General features: G+C 41.3%; 1 protein-coding gene across 1 annotated transcript in view; it reads right to left on the bottom strand.

Moving 5' to 3' along the window:
- The window catches only part of LOC308398831 (CD82 antigen-like), a 49,443-nt gene extending 48,083 nt beyond the window's left edge, over positions 1–1,360 (bottom strand). The window contains exon 1 of the mRNA XM_080885662.1: positions 727–1,360. The gene's annotated coding sequence lies outside the window, so the exon portion shown is untranslated. The remainder of the gene's footprint in view (positions 1–726) is intronic.
- Between the last annotated feature and the right edge of the window lie 18,453 nt (positions 1,361–19,813).

The raw sequence follows: 19,813 nt of genomic DNA, 5'->3' as shown, positions 1-19,813 counted from the left end.
TGCTAAGTATCTATGAAAATCGGTGGTAATGTTTTGGATATCCACCAGGGGGAGCAGTGTGGCAGCACATTCATTTACAGGCTTCCTACACAGTAATAACTTGCACCAAATAAAATAGATAGAAGACATAAAGTGACGCTTGCAATCTATAACTTAAAGCATAAAATGATTATTTAACTGCACCGCTAATGTTCTTATATGAAATGTAAACGTGAACGTGAATTAATTAATGGCTGGATCATGCAATACCAAAGGTTTTTGGTTGTTTGTTTGTGTTTAGCCTGTCCTGTTCGGCATTGTAGCAATCAGAATTTATGCAGCACCAAATCACAAAAACTATTGCCTCAAGGTGCTTTGTATTGTAAGGTAGACCCTATAATACGGTGGCCCTGAGAGGCCAAATGGACTGCAACTTAAGAAAACACCAGCAATAAGAAAAATGCTGCAGAGGCACACAAAACACAACGGAAATAGGAAAAACAAAAACTGAAACGGGAAAAAACTGATTTCCAACAGCACAAGGGAAGTGTTTCTGGGAAGACAATAACCCGGCGGACCAGTTGCAGGAACCAAAATATGCTAAGAATTGCACTGGGAGACACAAGAAGTGGAGGATCTATCGCTTTTGTGAGGAAAGAAAATATGAGAGGTAAGTGTGTTAGCCTAACTATTAGCCTAAAAATCCGTCATCAGTATTATATGAATCATGAGATCAAACACACTTACCTAGCATGTTTTTGTTCCTGCAAACTGGTCCGTCGAGAGGCATGAGGAGACCTGGGCCCCAGACACCCTGAGGCCCGCCAGAGAATGAGATGTCTAAGAGAGGTGGAGTCGAAGACCCGACCTGACACATGGACATAGACAAACAGGCACACACAGAAACAATTATGCATTTCCACCCTCATGCACACATATACATATACTCACACACTCGCCCAACATGGAGACACACGTACACCTGCAGCAGCAGGGAAGCCCACCAGTCCAGACCCCGACCAGGTGGTCAGCTCCTCCTCCAGGCCCTCTGCGAACAGAGAAAAGGTTGTGAGATGACTCCATGCCTCCCTCCGCCTGCACATATGTGGAAAATGGAAATATAATCTATCCACTTTTATCTTCTTCAATGCCAGGTGCCAACACAGTGCAGACCAGCTACCTGGACGCTACTTTCAAAGAGTTTGGAATGAAAATTATAACGGAAATTAGTTTCAACTGTGACAAACAGACTTTTAAAAAGTAAAAAATATCCATTAAGTTAATCATGAATAGTGATTTTTTGCATATAGCCACTCAGTGCGCACACGCTGATCAGGGGGCTCGAGGGTTATGGTGAGATCAGAGCCAGTTTGAAGAGAACAATGCTTCTCCACAGACCACAGCATATACAATAGTGTAGAACATGAGCTGCGTCCATCTGCCTGTAAATGGTGTCATTCTGTAGCTGAGACACACAATCATGACAGTTGCTTGCTCGCTTCAACGTCAAGCTGTACGAGTCACTTGTGGATCTGTAGGCGTCGCTTGGTTCATGGCAAAGCGTGACATTAAAAACTGGTGACAATCTCTGAGCGCTAAAGCTGAGGACTGACCTCAGAATCGCAGCTGGGACCTCTTCACTCATCGGGTTTCAAAGAGGCTTCATTGATTCTTTCATACATAAGATGTTAAGAGACAAAACTTGAATTTGGATTCTTGAATCTACAAAATGTACTAGGTATCTTGTTTTAACACTCTGAGGCTAAAGATATACAATGATACGTGAAACTTCTGGAAGATTTCCGTTGGACATTCATAGAACATCTTTAAGTCATACACAATGTGACTGCAAAACAAATCATTTTAGCAGCTTGTTTAACTCTATCCATTTACTTTGGTCAGACAGGTATATGATTTCAGTGACAAACTCCTTATTTCATACCAAGTCCTTTACGCAATGCAACAAAATCTTAGGTAGTGACAGTAAACAAGTGAGTTTTCAGTAAGGTTCATGATTTGGGTTTATGAGGTTATTTATTTTCCGGTTATTCAGTGTTTCATCCTTGTATTTATTGTTGATCTTAGTTTCCTATCTAGCCTTTAGCTTTCTGTTATCATTCCTCCCTGTGTTCCCCGTCCGCTTGCGTCCTGCGTTAGTTCTTTGTACCTCCCTGTGATTTCAGTTTCCCCAGTCATGTCTCAGTGTCTCTCGCCCTCTCGCTCTCCGTGTCCCTCTTTGTCTGCGTCATCCTTTGACAAAGGTCTGTCATGTGCTCCCATATCTGTTTATCCCCTGTCCTAATGTCAAGCTTACGTGTCTTTGTACCCTCTTTATTTTGAGGGTACCTCATCTCATGTGTGTTATGTTCAGTTTTGTTCCAGCTGTGTTTCCACCTGTTGCCCATCCTCTCATTATCATGTGTATTTAAGTCCTCGGTCTTCCTCTGTTCCAGGTAATGTCATTTAATCCTGCATTTGGGGTCCTAACCTTGCCTGCCACACAGCAAACCCATAATCCTTACACATATACAGTGGGGCAAAAAAGTATTTAGTCAGCCACCGATTGTGCAAGTTCCCCCACTTAAAATGATGACAGAGGTCAGTAATTTGCACCAGAGGTACACTTCAACTGTGAGAGACAGAATGTGAAAAAAAAATCCATGAATCCACATGGTAGGATTTGTAAAGAATTTATTGGTAAATCAGGGTGGAAAATAAGTATTTGGTCAATAACAAAAATACAACTCAATACTTTGTAACATAACCTTTGTTGGCAATAACAGAGGTCAAACGTTTACTATAGGTCTTTACCAGGTTTGCACACACAGTAGCTGGTATTTTGGCCCATTCCTCCATGCAGATCTTCTCGAGAGCAGTGATGTTTTGGGGCTGTCGCCGAGCAACACGGACTTTCAACTCCCGCCACAGATTTTCTATGGGGTTGAGGTCTGGAGACTGGCTAGGCCACTCCAGGACTTTCAAATGCTTCTTACGGAGCCACTCCTTTGTTGCCCGGGCGGTGTGTTTTGGATCATTGTCATGTTGGAAGACCCAGCCTCGTTTCATCTTCAAAGTTCTCACTGATGGAAGGAGGTTTTGGCTCAAAATCTCACGATACATGGCCCCATTCATTCTGTCCTTAACACGGATCAGTCGTCCTGTCCCCTTGGCAGAAAAACAGCCCCATAGCATGATGTTTCCACCCCCATGCTTCACAGTAGGTATGGTGTTCTTGGGATGCAACTCAGTATTCTTCTTCCTCCAAACACGACGAGTTGAGTTTATACCAAAAAGTTCTACTTTGGTTTCATCTGACCACATGACATTCTCCCAATCCTCTGCTGTATCATCCATGTGCTCTGTGGCAAACTTCAGACGGGCCTGGACATGCACTGGCTTCAGCAGCGGAACACGTCTGGCACTGCGGGATTTGATTCCCTGCCGTTGTAGTGTGTTACTGATGGTGACCTTTGTTACTTTGGTCCCAGCTCTCTGCAGGTCATTCACCAGGTCCCCCCGTGTGGTTCTGGGATCTTTGCTCACCGTTCTCATCATCATTTTGACCCCACGGGATGAGATCTTGCGTGGAGCCCCAGATCGAGGGAGATTATCAGTGGTCTTGTATGTCTTCCATTTTCTGATGATTGCTCCCACAGTTGATTTTTTCACACCAAGCTGCTTGCCTATTGTAGATTCACTCTTCCCAGTCTGGTGCAGGTCTACAATACTTTTCCTGGTGTCCTTCCAAAGCTCTTTGGTCTTGGCCATGGCGGAGTTTGGAGTCTGACTGTTTGAGGCTGTGGACAGGTGTCTTTTATACAGATGATGAGTTCAAACAGGTGCCATTCATACAGGTAACGAGTGGGGGACAGAAAAGCTTCTTACAGAAGACGTTACAGGTCTGTGAGAGCCAGAGATTTTCCTTGTTTGAGGTGACCAAATACTTATTTTCCACCCTGATTTACCAATAAATTCTTTACAAATCCTACCATGTGGATTCATGGATTTTTCTTTCACATTCTGTCTCTCACAGTTGAAGTGTACCTCTGGTGCAAATTACTGACCTCTGTCATCATTTTAAGTGGGGGAACTTGCACAATCGGTGGCTGACTAAATACTTTTTTGCCCCACTGTATATATATTCTTTTTGTATCTTTATTTTGAACATGTTAGCATAACAACAACAGAGAAGAAGAGACAAAGCAAAACACCAATTTAATGTTCTTTCTTTAAGATCAACTTAACTGTTCAAAAAAGGAGTCGGAGGAAGCATATGCTTATTTTACCCCATTTTCACTATTTAGTAACTAATAGTCAACATTTTTTCTTCCTGTTGTGCCCTATCCATCATACATTCTTCCTTACAATTCGTTACATTTGCTTTTATAACTCCAGTAACACATCAAAAGATATACAAATTTACAGATATATAAATTTGAATAAATAATTATGCATATATAAAAACAATCTGTTCCACAGCTTCACTCCACACACACGCAAAAACTTCAAAGTAAACTTTATTGTCATCTCTGCTATATACAGTACAGTATATAGAGAAAGAAACTAACAAGAAAATGTGTGTTTTACAAATACAGGATTGTTTTAAATTGCATCCTCGTTCCCTTTTGGAAAACCATTTTAGAATATTGTCTCTAGGCAGTGAGAAAAAAAAAAAAAAACAGATCTGTGAATTTTAATTAAGTAGATAAAATGTTTACCACATGAATTTTGCACAACATGGTAAACACATTGCCTGCAGCCCGGCGAAAAGGATGATGGAGCGTACGGACCACGTTAACAAACAAACAAACAAACATTATAATAATTGTCAATATTGTTTTTCCTTCAGTTCTATGGAAGCTGTTTTATTTTGGGTTATTATTGCTGCCACATGTATGTGTTCTTTGTATATTATTTCTGCAGATGTTCATATATATTCTACTTATATAGTCTACAATAATGCATCATCTTTTATCTGCTTTTTGATCTGCTGTTGAGATGGTCAGCAGTGTGAAGTTCCTGGGTGTGCACATATCAGAGGAACCTGAACATTACCACCATCATGAAGAAAGCCAAACAACATCTTCACTTTCTTAGGAAGCTGAATGAGACTTCCTTCTCCCATCATTTTACCAGGGAACCACTGAGAGTGTCCTCTGCTGCTACATCACTCTCTGGTACGGGAACTGTACTTTCACTGAAAAGAGTCTCTGCAGCGGATAGCGAGGACAGCAGAGAGCATCATCGGAGGCCACTCATCTCCCAACTCTAAGACAAACACATCATCCGACGTGCAAACAGCATAGTGAAGGACGCGTTCCACCCCTCACATGCACTGTTCTCCCTCCTTCCATCTGGCAGATGGTTTCGCAGCATCAAAACCGTGACGGCCAGACACTACAAGAGCTTTTTCTCCCAAGCAGTCAGAACCCTCATCTCACAAGGACTGATAAACACAAACACTTTTACAACATCCAAAAGACTCAAACAACAAAAACTTCCACAAATCCACAACAAACTGAACCTTTTAACAGTATGTTTATTTGCACACCTCAGTCACATCATGCCTTAACACATCTGTATTATACGATATTTGCACATTTTGCACCTTGCACATGTCTTCCTCCCGTCTTGTCTACAATGTCCTGACCATAACTTGAACCTGGCATTCAATACCTACAGCACAGTCATCTCACGTTACTGTAATTGTACATGACCACTTTGTATTATATCTGTCCTGTCTTTGTTTATTGTACATAGATATAGTTAGTAATAGTACCTTTTTATCACGTAATTTTACCCAAATTTAGCGAGTTATTATTTATTTGTAATTTCTAGTTTTATATCTCATGGAGATGTTTTTTATGTTCTTATAAATGCACCATAGGGGGCTTGGGGTGAAACAGCATTTGGGTATGCTGTATACTGTGCATATTGTTGTATTGACAATAAAGACCTTGAATCTTGAATCTTTATGAGGATGCTGTGTGTTTCACCTGCCCTGCTAGACCCACTTAGTAAAAATCATCCCGTTTAAGGCTCTGATATCTTTTCATAATGTGACTTAAGACAGTTTTATGGTATGATTTTCCTCACCCAAGAAAGGGAATATTTAATAAATCAGCCTACTCTTCAGTTTATTAGAAACATGCAACTTGTGAGTTTTCTTTTTATCCAAAATAATGTAGTGGTGCAGATATATTAAAATAATATCCGTTATTCATATACAATATAGCAATAAATACACTGTACACATGTTTCAGCAGCTAGTGTGAGCTGCTAACTGACAGGCCGAATTGGAAACCACCAGTGTTGGAAATTACCATTTAACAATACAAAACTATAGGCTACAGTCACACACACCAACACAAACCACTATCCTAATGAGGAGACACGTGTTATCTTTCTATAGCCACTGTTATGTTCCCACCCCCACATGGTGCGGGCTAAGGCAGTTAGGAGACAGCAGAACATGACAACCAAAATTAATGAAAGAGAGCAGGTTTAAAAATCAGGCAGTGTTTATTTATCATTTTTCATGCCTTAACAACAATACACTTACAAGAAAAAGGTGGGGGAGGAGGACCAGGGGCTTGAGTCAAATCAAAGAAATGAACGAAACAAAAGAGGCCCGGGGCTTCCCTAAAAGCTAAATCAACCAATACCCAAAACTAAAGGCTTGTCTAAGCTGCTCTACAAAAAGGTCAGTCAAAACCATACAAAAGTGGCATCAACCACATAACCTAGTGTTTCTAACAATTGTTGCTCTGTTGCATGTGTACCAGGTACCCCAAACTTACCTGTCCAGCCTCCAACCACAAACACCATTTGCACACAGAACCTACCAAACAGAGGTCAGAGAGACTCAGAAGCAGCCCCAGGGAGCTGCCCTTTTGCAACCATTCCTGGTTAATGATTGGCCTACTGTGCCCAGATCAGCCAATAGACACGTGGCCAATAGGTCGAGGCTTTACACCTGAAAGACAAAAGCAACAGAAAAACAGCAGTGCCACTCATTGTGGCATGTAACACCACAAAGCCAACAACACAAAACAAAGATGAAAACCAGCACAAAGAGACTTTGTGTGATCTCAACAGTGACAAGAGTGAAATATGAAAGAACTAAAACTCACAGTTTACAGAAGGTACCTTCAGGAGTTGAAGACTGCATTTGAAGGCTCAGGTTTGAGCAACGCATGAAACTAGTTTTTCCGTACAGGAGTCTTGAAGCTGTCGTCACCAACAAAGGCTTCTGCATAAAGTAATAAATACATTTTACGGTGTTCAATATTGTTCCTTGTGTCATTTCTCATAATGACACATAATTTATGGACACCTATGGTTTCAGTTCTTTGCATGTGTGGATTGGATGGGTTGCTACTGACATCTGGTGAGAGTTTCATGTTAGTAGCACCTTTAGAAATATATTTAGTTACAAAATTGGTGATGTGTTTAATACTTATTTTACCTGCTGTGTGGTTCATATTTGACATTTAGCACATTTATGAATAACAACCTCGTTCATTTTTGTGATAGATTGTATTAAAAAAAGAAAAGAAAAACTGGGTCATGACCAAGATATGGGTGGAAATAAGCATGGTTATACTGAAGAAGAAGAAGAAGAAAAAACATTACATGAATGCTACATTATTGTGTACTGGTATTATAGTTGTTCACCTAAGGGATTTCTCAGGATCAAATTTAAGCACTTTTTAAGCACTTTCAAGGTCCATTATCAAGCTTTTCCAGCACATTACCAAAAAAAAAGATTGCATGTTCCACTTTGCATCACCTCAGTAAGACCATGTAAAAATTAAAACAAATCGTCTTAGGTTGACTTAAATGTTCTTTGTTCCTCTTTTGTTAAAACAGAGAAAAATGCACCACACAAAAATACTGAAAAAGGAAATGGTTGTCTTATATGCATATAGTGCACAAACTCAAAAAACTCATTTCTCTCAAAAATGCAGATGTGCAAATGTGAACAAATCAACTTGTTAGAGATGCTCATCTCCACTTGGAAAAAACAACCACACAAAAGAAGAAATCTGCACAAATGAACAAGTCTGCTCATCAGATATTGATGCTTCTTTCCTACGTGACACAACAACAGGAGACAGATGTTTGGTACTTTAACTAGTTAAGCACCCACACCACCAAAAATGGGGGAAAAGAGAGGAGATCACATTTAATCGGTTATAACACGAGGTCAGAAATATAAGTGCAGACATGAGTGTCCACAGAAAATCTGAATCTCAGCTGTAAACCATTTCTACAAACACCAAACAGTTAAAAGAGCAGTTACATCACCATGAATCTGTGGACAGGTAACATCCATATTTTGATTTATGATTTTCTGGACTTAAATGCAGTATTGGGACTAACGCATTATTAAGTAACGCGTTACAGTAACTACGTTATTATTGTGGTAACGAGCACAGTAACTATTTATTATGCCAAAACCGGGAACGCGTTACTCGTTACTGGGATTTAAATAGGCTCGTTATTCGTTACTTCGTGTGGCGGCATCGCGGAGCTTCAACAGATTCAATAACATTAGCAAGTGGTGGAGGCCAGCAGGTGGATGAAGGAAAAGGGAGGCAAGAGGAGAGACCCGAAGCGGCCGCTGGTCCGAGTGTCAGGTGAACTGAACTTCAGGTAAGAAGTTATGACCTGCAGTCCATCTGGGTCAGATATGAACCAAGTTTAGGTGGAGTTTATTTTCGTTGTGCTGACTGCGTGCTAGCTAGCATGACGGAGTTTCTATACAGCTGGGTGGTGCTCTGTTACTGATGTTGAACTTTATTTTGTTCATAAGGTTAATTATTAGAGTTGCCAACCGTCCTGTAAAAAAACGGAATCGTCTCGTATTCAGAGAAATTATTACGCGTTTGGTGTTGAGCTGAAAAAGAACACAGTTTGTCCCGAACTTCAGCTAGAATGGAAAAAGGCACGAAGCTGGAGTTATTCTGTGTCTTTGCTGCACAGCTGCCTCTTCTTCTCTCATTCTCCCCCCTCCCTCTCCTGTTTCTACTTCAATCATGAAACTGATCAATGATCAGCTGATCAGCTCTCTTGTTTGTTTATCGCCCACTTTGCGCCAGAAAGAGGAAACCAGCAGATGTCGTGGTAAACAACAGCAGCACGTTTAAGCTTGATCAGCTGTTGTTAGAATTTATTTAATATTAATTTCTAGTATCAGCTGATGTTTGCTGGAGCCACAGCTGTAAAGCTGCTGGTCATGATATGGTTTGGTTATCTGGTGAGAGGGAAACATGAAGATGAAACCAGGAGATGTCCTTACTGGATCATCAGAGCTGTGATGGAGAAACAGGTTTACCTTTCAGGTGACATGAATGAGTTGAAGTTATGAACTGTTTCTGAGAGACAAATAACACCAGGATCCTTTTCTAAGCAGCTGACAGCTGGTAACTGTGCAGGGGCGGGTCTAGCAAAGTGTTGCCAGGGGTCCATGTAGGGCATTAAAAGGGAGAGGGGGGCACAAAGAAATACTTTCTTATTCTCATTTAAAATGTCTCACTTTTAAAAAAATAATTATCTGAATCTTACAACAAACGATTGATAGATTGATGCATATATACCATCAGAACAGTGCACATCACTGTCACAACAGTGTTTATTATCATTCAAAGGCTTTATGATTTTTGCTATAATGGCGGCCGGTCTCTAGTCAAAATGCCCGGGCCAATTTTCTGTCCCAGTCCAGCCCTGTAAGCAGCTCATCTGCAGTCTGGTGTTGCCTACATCTTCCTATTCGGAAGGCAGAATTTCCGAGTTCTGAGTACAATCGAAAGCACCACGACTGCAGTTTTTGTGTTGGATGTAAAAAGCGAGGATAGAATGGCTAGGATAAAATCAGGCGTGGGATTTCTCTCGTGGAAATGTGCACGTTATCTTTTCCTTTCTATTGGTTGGTGGCACAGTGCACTTGTGGCAAGTAAGCAAGCTAGAAGACTGGCAGTCTTGCTGGGTATCCAGTTAGCAACACATTAACAAGAGAATTCTGAGTTAAACCAAAGTTACTTTCCCTAGTAACTAGTTACTCTGAAAGTAACGAGTAACTTGAAGTAACTGAGTTACTTTTGATAGAAGTAACTAGTAATGTAACCAAGTTACTAATTTAAAGTAACTTACCCAACACTGGTTAAATGTGACCCAAAGTATATTTTATAGCATATAAGCTATAAAATACTTTTAAAAATTAGGTGAGGGAAATAATCATTTTTTTCTATGTTTGAGTCCCAGTAACTTTGACATAGTAACATCTGCAGTAATATTTACCCCTCTGATGACAGCTCACAAGCGTTAGCTTTATTTTGATACCAAGACTGTTTACACAGAGTTTGTAATTGCAGAGAAATACTCCATTTATTTTGGCCTCTTCATTTTCGAGCAGGAAGCTCAGAAAAGCCCTGGGGGCCTAACAGGTCAAAGTTCATTCCCAATAAAACTAACTGTGAGATGTTTGACTACATTGCTCTCTGGATTATTGTTACAGTCCTAAATGATCAGCTTTAAAGTGTTTGTGCTAATAACACCATGTACAGTAAGACAGGCATGGAGAACAGCACTGACGGGAGGCTTTGAACAGATGACACACTCAGTTCAATTCAACATATAAGACTTTAAAAACGCACAAACATCGACCTAAAATCTATTTATTCAGTCCATCACCTGTCATAGAATTATGTCAAATAATAATGTATTGTTCATCTCCCTTAAATAAACAGGCAGCCTTAAAGTATGAAACATTCATTCATTAAAACACTAAAATGTGTCTGTCGTCTCCGTGGCTGATAGAGCCCCACAGGCATCAATGTGAGCTTAAAGCCATTTATAATTTTTAAATGGTTTAATGTGTCGGTGCTCACGATAAACACATTTTGAATGAAAGCCAGGGAACTTCAGCAGCACAAGAAATGGCTTCTTTGTGCCCACATGCATCAGTCCCTCTTTTTACCAGTTTTTCTTTAAGGCTTAAGTTGGCTAGTTAAGTGTCGGACTAACGATTAAAGCTTTCACTTGAGTGAAGTCACTAATATTACTGCTACTGCTAAGTAATGTTAGCCAAGTTTAAAGCACACTGCATAAATCACCATGCCATAACTAACTGCTGTGCTAGCACTGCCGTACTCTATCACACTCAGTGCATTTCAATCATTTCTCCAGCAAGTTTGATAGCTAGCAAAATAATAATCATAGTTTTAAACATTAGCCTGTGTTATGTACACATACTCGAAATTATTTACTAGGACTCACCTGTCATGTGACTCAAATCCCGCCAGTGTCGTTTTCCATCAAACACTCATTAAAACAGCAACGTCAAGTTAGCGCACTCATCCCCGACTGTCCGGAGGGAGGGGCGGGGTCACACATTGAAACAGACTGACATGTGTGCGAGGCAGCCCAGGTGGAGAAATTTAGCTTTTACACTTTGCAACTCATTTTATTTCTCTGATAAGAAAACTATTCGGTCAGATAGTTGTTTGTGGTGAATGAAATACGCATTTCAAGCACGTTTAAGCACCACATCTGAAATTCAAGCACTTTTCAATCCTTGAAAAGACAATATTAAAATTCAAGCATTTTCAAGGATTTCAAGCACCTGTACGAACCCTGTGTACTCTGGTTTCTTACGTTCTTCTTTCGTTCTTGCTTATTTTCCTGTAGTTTTTCCTTCTTCTTTCTTTCTGTGTCAAGCATGTATGTCTTAGGAACTAGCTAACACTGACACCTGGACTGTCTTACATTGATAGTCTCTCCTCCTGTGTGCATTGTGTTCGGTTTTGCTTCCCGTGTCTCTTTAGTGCACGATTAGTTTCAGCTGTGTTCCCACCTGTCATGGATATCAACAATTATCAAACACTCAGGTGAAGAAACGACACTTAGTCAAAGTCAAAAGTCAAAGTCAGCTTTATTGTCAATTCTGCCACATGTACAGGACATACAGAGAATAGAAACTACGTTACTCTCAATCCCTAGATAAAATAGCAAATGAACATTTAAATATAAGAGTGATTAAAAATGCAAGTAAAATAATTAAAAAGTAAAATTTAAATAAATAAATACAATACAATTTTTACATATAACAAGAAAGCTAACTAACTTAGACACTTGGAGAGATTTTTAACGTGCACGGGTGAGAGCTCAACAGAGCGACTCACACTCAGTTGCAGGCGTTTCCTTTATTTAAAGCATAGATAGCAGTTCCTGTTTTTCCTGTTCGTGTGTATGTGTGTGTGCAGCAAGTCAGTTTCTAAGAATAATAAAGATGTGTATTTTTGTGCTGATCTTGTGGCCTCATCACATGGCACACGCGGCTTGCAGTTTCACGTTTATCAAGCTGAGCTGCACAGTGAAAATATGAACATTATCAGTATTGAAGCAAAGCATAAAAACATTTAAACATTATTCTTTGACACCACCTCTGTCCTGTTCCCTTATTATCCTCTGTGTTTATATTCTCTCAGTCTTCCTTTGACCTCTTTTGCAATATCCGTCTAGGCCAGGGGTGGGCAACTCCAGGCCTCGAGTGCCGATGTTCTGCAGGTTTTAGATCTCACCCTGGGTCAACACACCTGAATCAAATGATTAGTTCATTACCAGGCCTCTGGAGAACTGAAGTCATGTTGAGGAGGTTATTTAACAATTTGAATCAGCTGTGTTGGCTCAAGGACACATCTAAAACCTGCAGCACACCGGCACTCAAGGCCTGGAGTTCCCTACCCTTCGTCTAGGCTGTGGAACCTCATGTGATCCTTTGTTTGAGCTGAAGGGAAGGAGTCTGAAGTTGAAATCATAATAAATCACATTTTTCTTTTGGTATTATTGAAAAGGGTCCCACAGATGTGAACATCATATAATGGTTAACAGAGACAGGCAGTAACGCTTACCCGATTACTTTTTTCAAGTAACAAGTAAAGTAATAATTAGGGATGGGTACCGGTATCCGGTGCCATGATGGCACCGGTTCTGACATAAACGGTAGTAACCAGACCGAAAAGCAGCACATATTTCGGTGCTTTTTTCCCTGAGCTGTGATACACTTTGGATTCTAGCCAATCATTTTATGTTTCCGAGGATAGTAGGCGGGTCCAGGTATGTACGTTCTTTTAGAGCAGAGCTACAGATTAAATGTCCAAGGCAAAGCGGTCAAAAGTCTGGCTGTACTTCACAGCAAAAGATGCAAACTCAGCAGCAACAAGTGCTTTAAGCTGATACTGTGATACTGTGCAAAGGAGGTAACACCTCAAATCCGATGAAACACCTGGCGATGCATAGCGGGTTTTTTTAAAAGCCGAGAAATGCGCCGTATTTGATAGCTTGCTGCGAGACCTCACACCGAGCACATCTACTGTGGGTGGGTTGCCTGTTATCGGACCCAGAGTTAGCAACATCCCCCAAAAACCCGAAGAGGAGAGTCCTGGCCCCTAGCCCTGCCAGTGTAGCAGAAATGATGAGGATGATGATGCAGCAGCAGCCGTTCTTCTCTGCGTGAGTAGCTTAATGTTGTTCGTGTGTAATTTACGTTGAGTAGGCTAACCACGTTATTACATTAATGCATGTAAGGTGAACTAGCAAACATCATCCAGGGCTCTAGAGTGCGACCAATTTGGTCGCAAATGCGACCAAATTTTTCAGTGGTGCGACTAAAAATAAATATTTGGTCGCACAGGTGCGACCAACTGTTCCGGTAACAAAAAAAAAATCTCTGTAACTCTCCGTGTGGTCAACAACAGACACACATTATGCCCCTATTGTGGACTAAACCAATCAGAGATAGTCAGGGGCGGGACCTCTCTGATTGGCCGTGGTCCAGTTGAAAGTGCAGGTGGAAGAGAGAGGTGAGTAGCTTGAATAAAGCGATATCAATTCATTAACGGATTCCACACAAAGACCTAAACACGGAGCGGACCCAACACATCAGAATCAGCTTCGTCTTTCTCGGCTTTCTCACCCGACGGCCTGAACACGGACACGCTGTCGGAGCTTAGCGATTCTTCGGGTCCGCGCTGTGTTTACGTCTTTTTGCGCTGATTCTGAGCTGCAGGTTTTGCCTCTCTCCAACCAAAATTCACCGAGCCTGCAGCAAAAGAAGCAGCAAACTGCGCTTCACATTTGATCAATGTCGTCATGAATTCCCTCTGACTTTTGCTGTTTTGCTTCCACCATGATAAAAATCACACTTCCTGCACAGCTCTCTCTCTCTCTGTACTTCAGGAACAGTTTCCCGTCTCAAATCTGTTTTCTGCATTATTCATTCGCTTATTACCCACCAGTCTAGCGTTGTTTACAGCGCTTTTTCTTTTTTCACTTAAATGACCTCGGACAAGAAAGCCTAATTTCTGCTGTTCAATACTGAAGAAATTTAAATTTCTTAAAATTATGCAAAATTGCAGAATATTTTTAAGGTTATCTGCTATAAAAAGCCAGACCAGGAAAATCTCCTTCATGTTTTCCTGTGTTTTATTCTCAGTTACTTTCACACAAAGGCATCTGCTGTGATTTTCACAATTCTGATGAAGTCTCATTACTGTACTGATAAATGATCAGAATTATAATATTTCTGACTGTCTGAGGCTAAATTGAATCAAATCAGGACTTTGAGAACCGGAATTGAATGGATTATAGAAATCAGTGATGATACTCAGCCCTAGTGAGCAGCCTGGGCCTGAGAGAAGTGGATGTACTGTAGCTGTGGGTAATAAGAAAAGATGAAAAGAACTATTGATAACTTTTTTGTTAAGTTAAGGCCTGATCTGTCTGAAATTCATAGCCAGTGCTCTGACACGGTGCCATCAATATTTGAATGCTGAAAAAGCACAGTGTATCCAGAAAACACATTATATGCTGCAGTAAATGCACTGCCCAAGTGTCCCCTCTCCCCACGGCCTTTCAGCAGCAGACAGCAGCAAACAGGTCGTCAGAGGAGGCCAAGATGATGATTAAGTTTTTAACATTTTCTACAATATTGACAAAGCACTTTAAGCACAAGTTTGTTAGTTAATAATTTAGAAATTAATATTGTCTGTATGGACTTCCCCCCCCCAAAGAAAGTGCACATGTAAAACTGCGGTGTTAAGCGATGCGGTTGAAAAATTTGAGTGCGCCTAACTTTTGTGCCGGTACGCCTAAATTTTTAAAGTTAGGCGTACCGGTGCGCCCATGTCAAAAAGTTAGTCTAGAGCCCTGTCATCATAGCTACATGCGGCTGTCTTCTTGTTTGATGGCAGATACTCCCTTCACCCTGGCCAAAAAGGCTAAAATGACCAAAGAAAAAGTGGAAAACAGTTAAACATGAGAGGTTTTTGGACCAATTTTGTGTTCTCCATTCTTTAAGCACCGGTTCGAGCACCGTTTAAGCACCGGCACCGTTTCAAAAGTACTGGTTTGGCACCGGTATCGGATAAAACCTAAACGATACCCATCCCTAGTAATAATAAACTTTATTTATAAAGCACACTTAAAAACCAAGGGTATGCCAAGGTGCTTAACAAGTAAGATAGAGAATAGGAAGAGGATAATAGAAATAGGACCAAAGCAAGTACTAAGTATGCAAGTAGGTAGCTGTCACTGATACATAGGAAAGCAACAGGTACAAAGCAAACAAGAAATTAAATGAGCATAAAAGTGCATGACATAAAATCATAAAAGAAATATTAACTAGAGGGAAAGGCAAGATTGAATAAGTGGGTTTTTAGTCGTGATTTGAACAGTGCAATGGAATCAGATGCGCGGAGGTCGAGAGGAAGGTTATTCCACAGTACCGGGGCAGCCAGAGCAAACGCACGGTCACCCCGGGACTTCAGCCGAGATCTGGGTTGGGTCAGAAGTAGTTGAGTGGCAGATCTGAGTGTTCTAGCAGGAGTATGTGGTTTGAGAAGTTCACTAAGATAACTTGGCGCTAATTTATTAATAGTTTTGAATGTAAGGAGTAATATTTTAAATTGAATACGGTACTTTATGGGCAGCCAATGCAGGCTAGCTAGGACAGGGGTAATATGGCAAAATTTCCTGGTACCAGTCAAGAGGCGGGCTGCTGGATTTTGGACTGTTTGCAGTCTAAGAAGAAGAGAAGAGGGAAGACCGTAGTACAAGGAGTTACAATAATCCAACCTGGAGGTCACAAAAGCGTGAATAAGCCTCTCCAGGTCCTCGTGCAGAACATAATGCCTAGCCTTAGAGATAAGGCGCAGTTGGTGGAAGCTAGATCTCACTACAGCAGACACTTGCTTATCGAGTTTGAGCGAGCTATCCAGCAGTGCACCCAAGTTACTGACATAGTCACAAGAAAAACTAGCAAAGGAACCCAGGGCAGCACAGAGTTGGGCACGAGGGATTTTACTGTTGAACACCACAGTCTCAGTCTTCTTATCATTCAAAACAAGGGAATTACTCAGGAACCATTCTTTGACCTCCCGCATGCATTCTTGAAAGTAGTGCAGGGACACAGCAAGGTCGTCAGCAAGTTCAAAATAGATCTGTATGTCATCGGCATAACAGTGGAAGGCGATATTGTATTTTTCAAAGATTGAGCCTAGAGGGAGCAAATACAATGAGAAGAGAATAGGGCCTAAAACTGACCGTCTTCTCAGGGGACCCACTTAAGGTCTTAGAGTGGAGCACTAGTTTCAAAGCTTTGATAGAACGGCGATGCACAAATCCAGCTGACAGGTTGTTCTACCTACGCAAATACATCAGTGGAGAAGCACGGTCTGTATTGGAGGGAAGCTTTTACAGAAAAGATGACGAAGCATATGACTAAGCTTGGGAAGCTTTGAATGCTCAGTATGCCCACCCCTTTATAATCCAGCATGCATTTAGGGAAAAACTGAACAACTGGCCAAAGATTCGTTCAAGAGAGTCGCTTAAACTGAGACAATTCAGTGATTTTCTGACAGACTGCAGCAATGCTATGCCATACATCAAAGAACTGCAGGTGTTAAATGACTGTGAAGAGAATCAAAAATTGCTCCAAAAACTTCCTGACTGGGTGACTTCTCGTTGGAATCGTCATGTCACATTGCAGTTACGGCAAACAGAAGAATATCCAAGCTTCAAGCAATTCGCTGATTTTGTTGCACAAGAAGCGGAAGTTGCATGCAATCCTGTAACATCATTTCATGCCTTGAAACACACTGAAGAAAGGTCAGCTAGGGACATAAAGCGTCCAAAGGCTAATGCATACATCACAAATGTGAAAGCATCAGACAGAACAACCACAGGATACAGCGGAGTGGAGAACAATTCAAATGAGCCTGATATAGAAAGAAAAGCAAATGCTTTGCCATCAAACTCAGTCACATGTATCTGCTGTGGAGAAAGCCATTCTATTCACAAATGCCAGACCTTTGCTAAAATGTCCGTGGAGAACAAAAGAAAGGTCATACTTGACAATAACCTGTGCTTTGGCTGTCTGAGAAGAGGACACAATTCAAAAGACTGTAAGCCCAAGGCGACTTGTGGGGTTTGTAAAAAACATCATCCAACAGCTCTTCACGAAGACCGTCCAACGACTGCAGTGAACACATCATCACGTAGAATGCAGGCAGAAGAAAACATATCTGCACTTTCTTGTTGCATGGACAGAGGAGATGGTGGGAGCACATCCATGATCATGCCTGTGTGGGTTTCTTCAACCACCACTCCAGAGAGAGAGACCTTAGTGTATGCTCTATTAGATACACAGAGTAGCAACACTTTTGTAGATCAAGGGGTATGTGAGGAGATGGGGATGAGTTTAGAGCCAGTGAAGTTAAAGCTAACCACTATGATGGGAAGAGATTACATTGTTCAGAGCGAAAGAGTTAGTGGGCTCAGAGTTAGAGGGTTTTCCCCCAAAAGCTTTATCAGCTTGCCTAAACCAGAGACTTCATCCCACTTGAACGTTCACACATTCCCACCTCTGAAACTGCCAAAAGATGGGAACATCTAATCAGAATAGCACAGGAAATGCCTGAGTTAATGGATTGCAAGGTCGGGCTGTTAATAGGCTACAACTGTCCTAGAGCACTGGCACCACGGCAAGTAATCGCGGGAAGTGACGAAGAGCCATATGCAATCAAGACAGACCTGGGCTGGAGCATTGTTGGCAGTTCACAAAAAATGGCAACATCAGCAGAAGTGACAGGCCTGTGCCATCGCTTATCTGTTAAGGAACTTCCACCCTTGACACCAGCCACCATCATCAGAGTGCTTGAGTCAGACTTCAAAGACACAGCTCCTGGAGAAAAGAGCATATCACAAGATGACATACAGTTCATGCAACTGCTAAATGAGAAAATACACCAGAATGCTGATGGGCACCTAGAGATGCCACTTCCCTTTAAGGCACGCCCTCAGCTGCCAGAAAATAAACTTCTGGCTCTGGTGTGACTTAAGCACCTGAAAGGGAAGTTTGAGAAAAATCCCAAATTTAAGGACGATTATGTAAGGTTCATGGACAATGTCTTCAAGGAAGGTGATGCTGAAAGAGCTGAAGATGATCCCAGAGAAGGAAATGTGTGGTATATTCCACATCAAGGCGTCTATCACCTGAGAAAACCGTAAAAAATCAGGGTTGTGTTTGACTGCTCTGCAAAGTACAGTGGCACAGCTCTGAATGATCACCTCTTGACTGGACCTGATCTCATTAACAGTTTGACTGGAGTACTCTGCCGATTTCGCCAACACCCAATTGCAATCATCTGTGATGTAGAGAAGATGTTTAACAGATTTCATGTAAACAGAGAGGACAGAAATTACTGTGGTGGGAAAATGGTGAAACAAACACAGAGCCAAAAGAATATCGCATGAAAGTCCATCTTTTCGGGGCCGCATCCTCACCAGGCTGCGCAAATTATGCAATGAAGTATCTTGCGGGCCAAAATGAAAGGGAACATCCCACAGCAGCCAACAGAGAAGTCCTGGAGTTAATTCCAGATAGTGAACGAGCTAGTGGAGCCCAGGAAGTGGACATCAGTCATCATGAACTCCCATTTTAGACTGTGTTGGGAGTAAGGTGGAGTGTAAGCAGTGACACCTTCTCCTTTAAAGTTGCCCTGGAGGAGAAACCAGAGGCCTCAGGTTCAAATTGGCTCATTGGACCTCATTTCCTGTGGGAAAGAGAGTTTGTCACACCAGACTCAACTCCAGACCTTCTGGTAGGTGATCCAGAGGTCAAAACGACACAAATACTACAAACAAAGGTAGTAGAGGACAGGAACTTCTTGGAGAGACTCTAAAGGTTCTCAAAATGGCATACAGCAGTAAATGTAGTTGCCAGGATCCAGCAACTAGCCAAAAGAGCCAATGCAACAAAGGGTATAAATGTGGAAGACAGGAGAAAAGCAAGTCATGTGCTTATAAAATTAGCACAAGAAGATGCTTTCAAGGAGGAAATCCAAGCACTGAACCATGGTAAATTACCACAGAGCCATCCTTTGTTCCAACTTGACCCAATATTGCAAGACGGTGTTCTCAGGGTAGGAGGGCGGTTAATGAAGGCTTCCTTACTGCTTGACACGAGGCATCCAATAATCCTACCCAAACATGGCATAATTACACACCTGATTTTAGATCAGTTCCATGAGAAAACCCAGCATCAAGGCAGAGGACAGACACTTAATGAGCTGAGAGCAAATGGTTTCTGGGTTATATGATGGATTATGCAGAAAAAATAAAATTGGTCTGAAAGGTCTATTACTTTATAATGTATTCAGGTTGTGTGTCATGTTTTTAAAAAGTAATAAAGTAACTAATTAGATTTGAAAATAAATAATCATTAAAGTCACGGAATAACTTACTTGGAGAAACAATCAGTAATTAATTACTG

This window comes from Rhamphochromis sp. 'chilingali' (genome assembly GCF_963969265.1).
Source record: "Rhamphochromis sp. 'chilingali' genome assembly, chromosome: 6".
NCBI lineage: Eukaryota > Metazoa > Chordata > Actinopteri > Cichliformes > Cichlidae > Rhamphochromis > Rhamphochromis sp. 'chilingali'.
The sequence above is the reverse complement of the archived record's forward strand: the minus strand, read 5'-3'. Positions and strand labels throughout refer to the sequence as shown.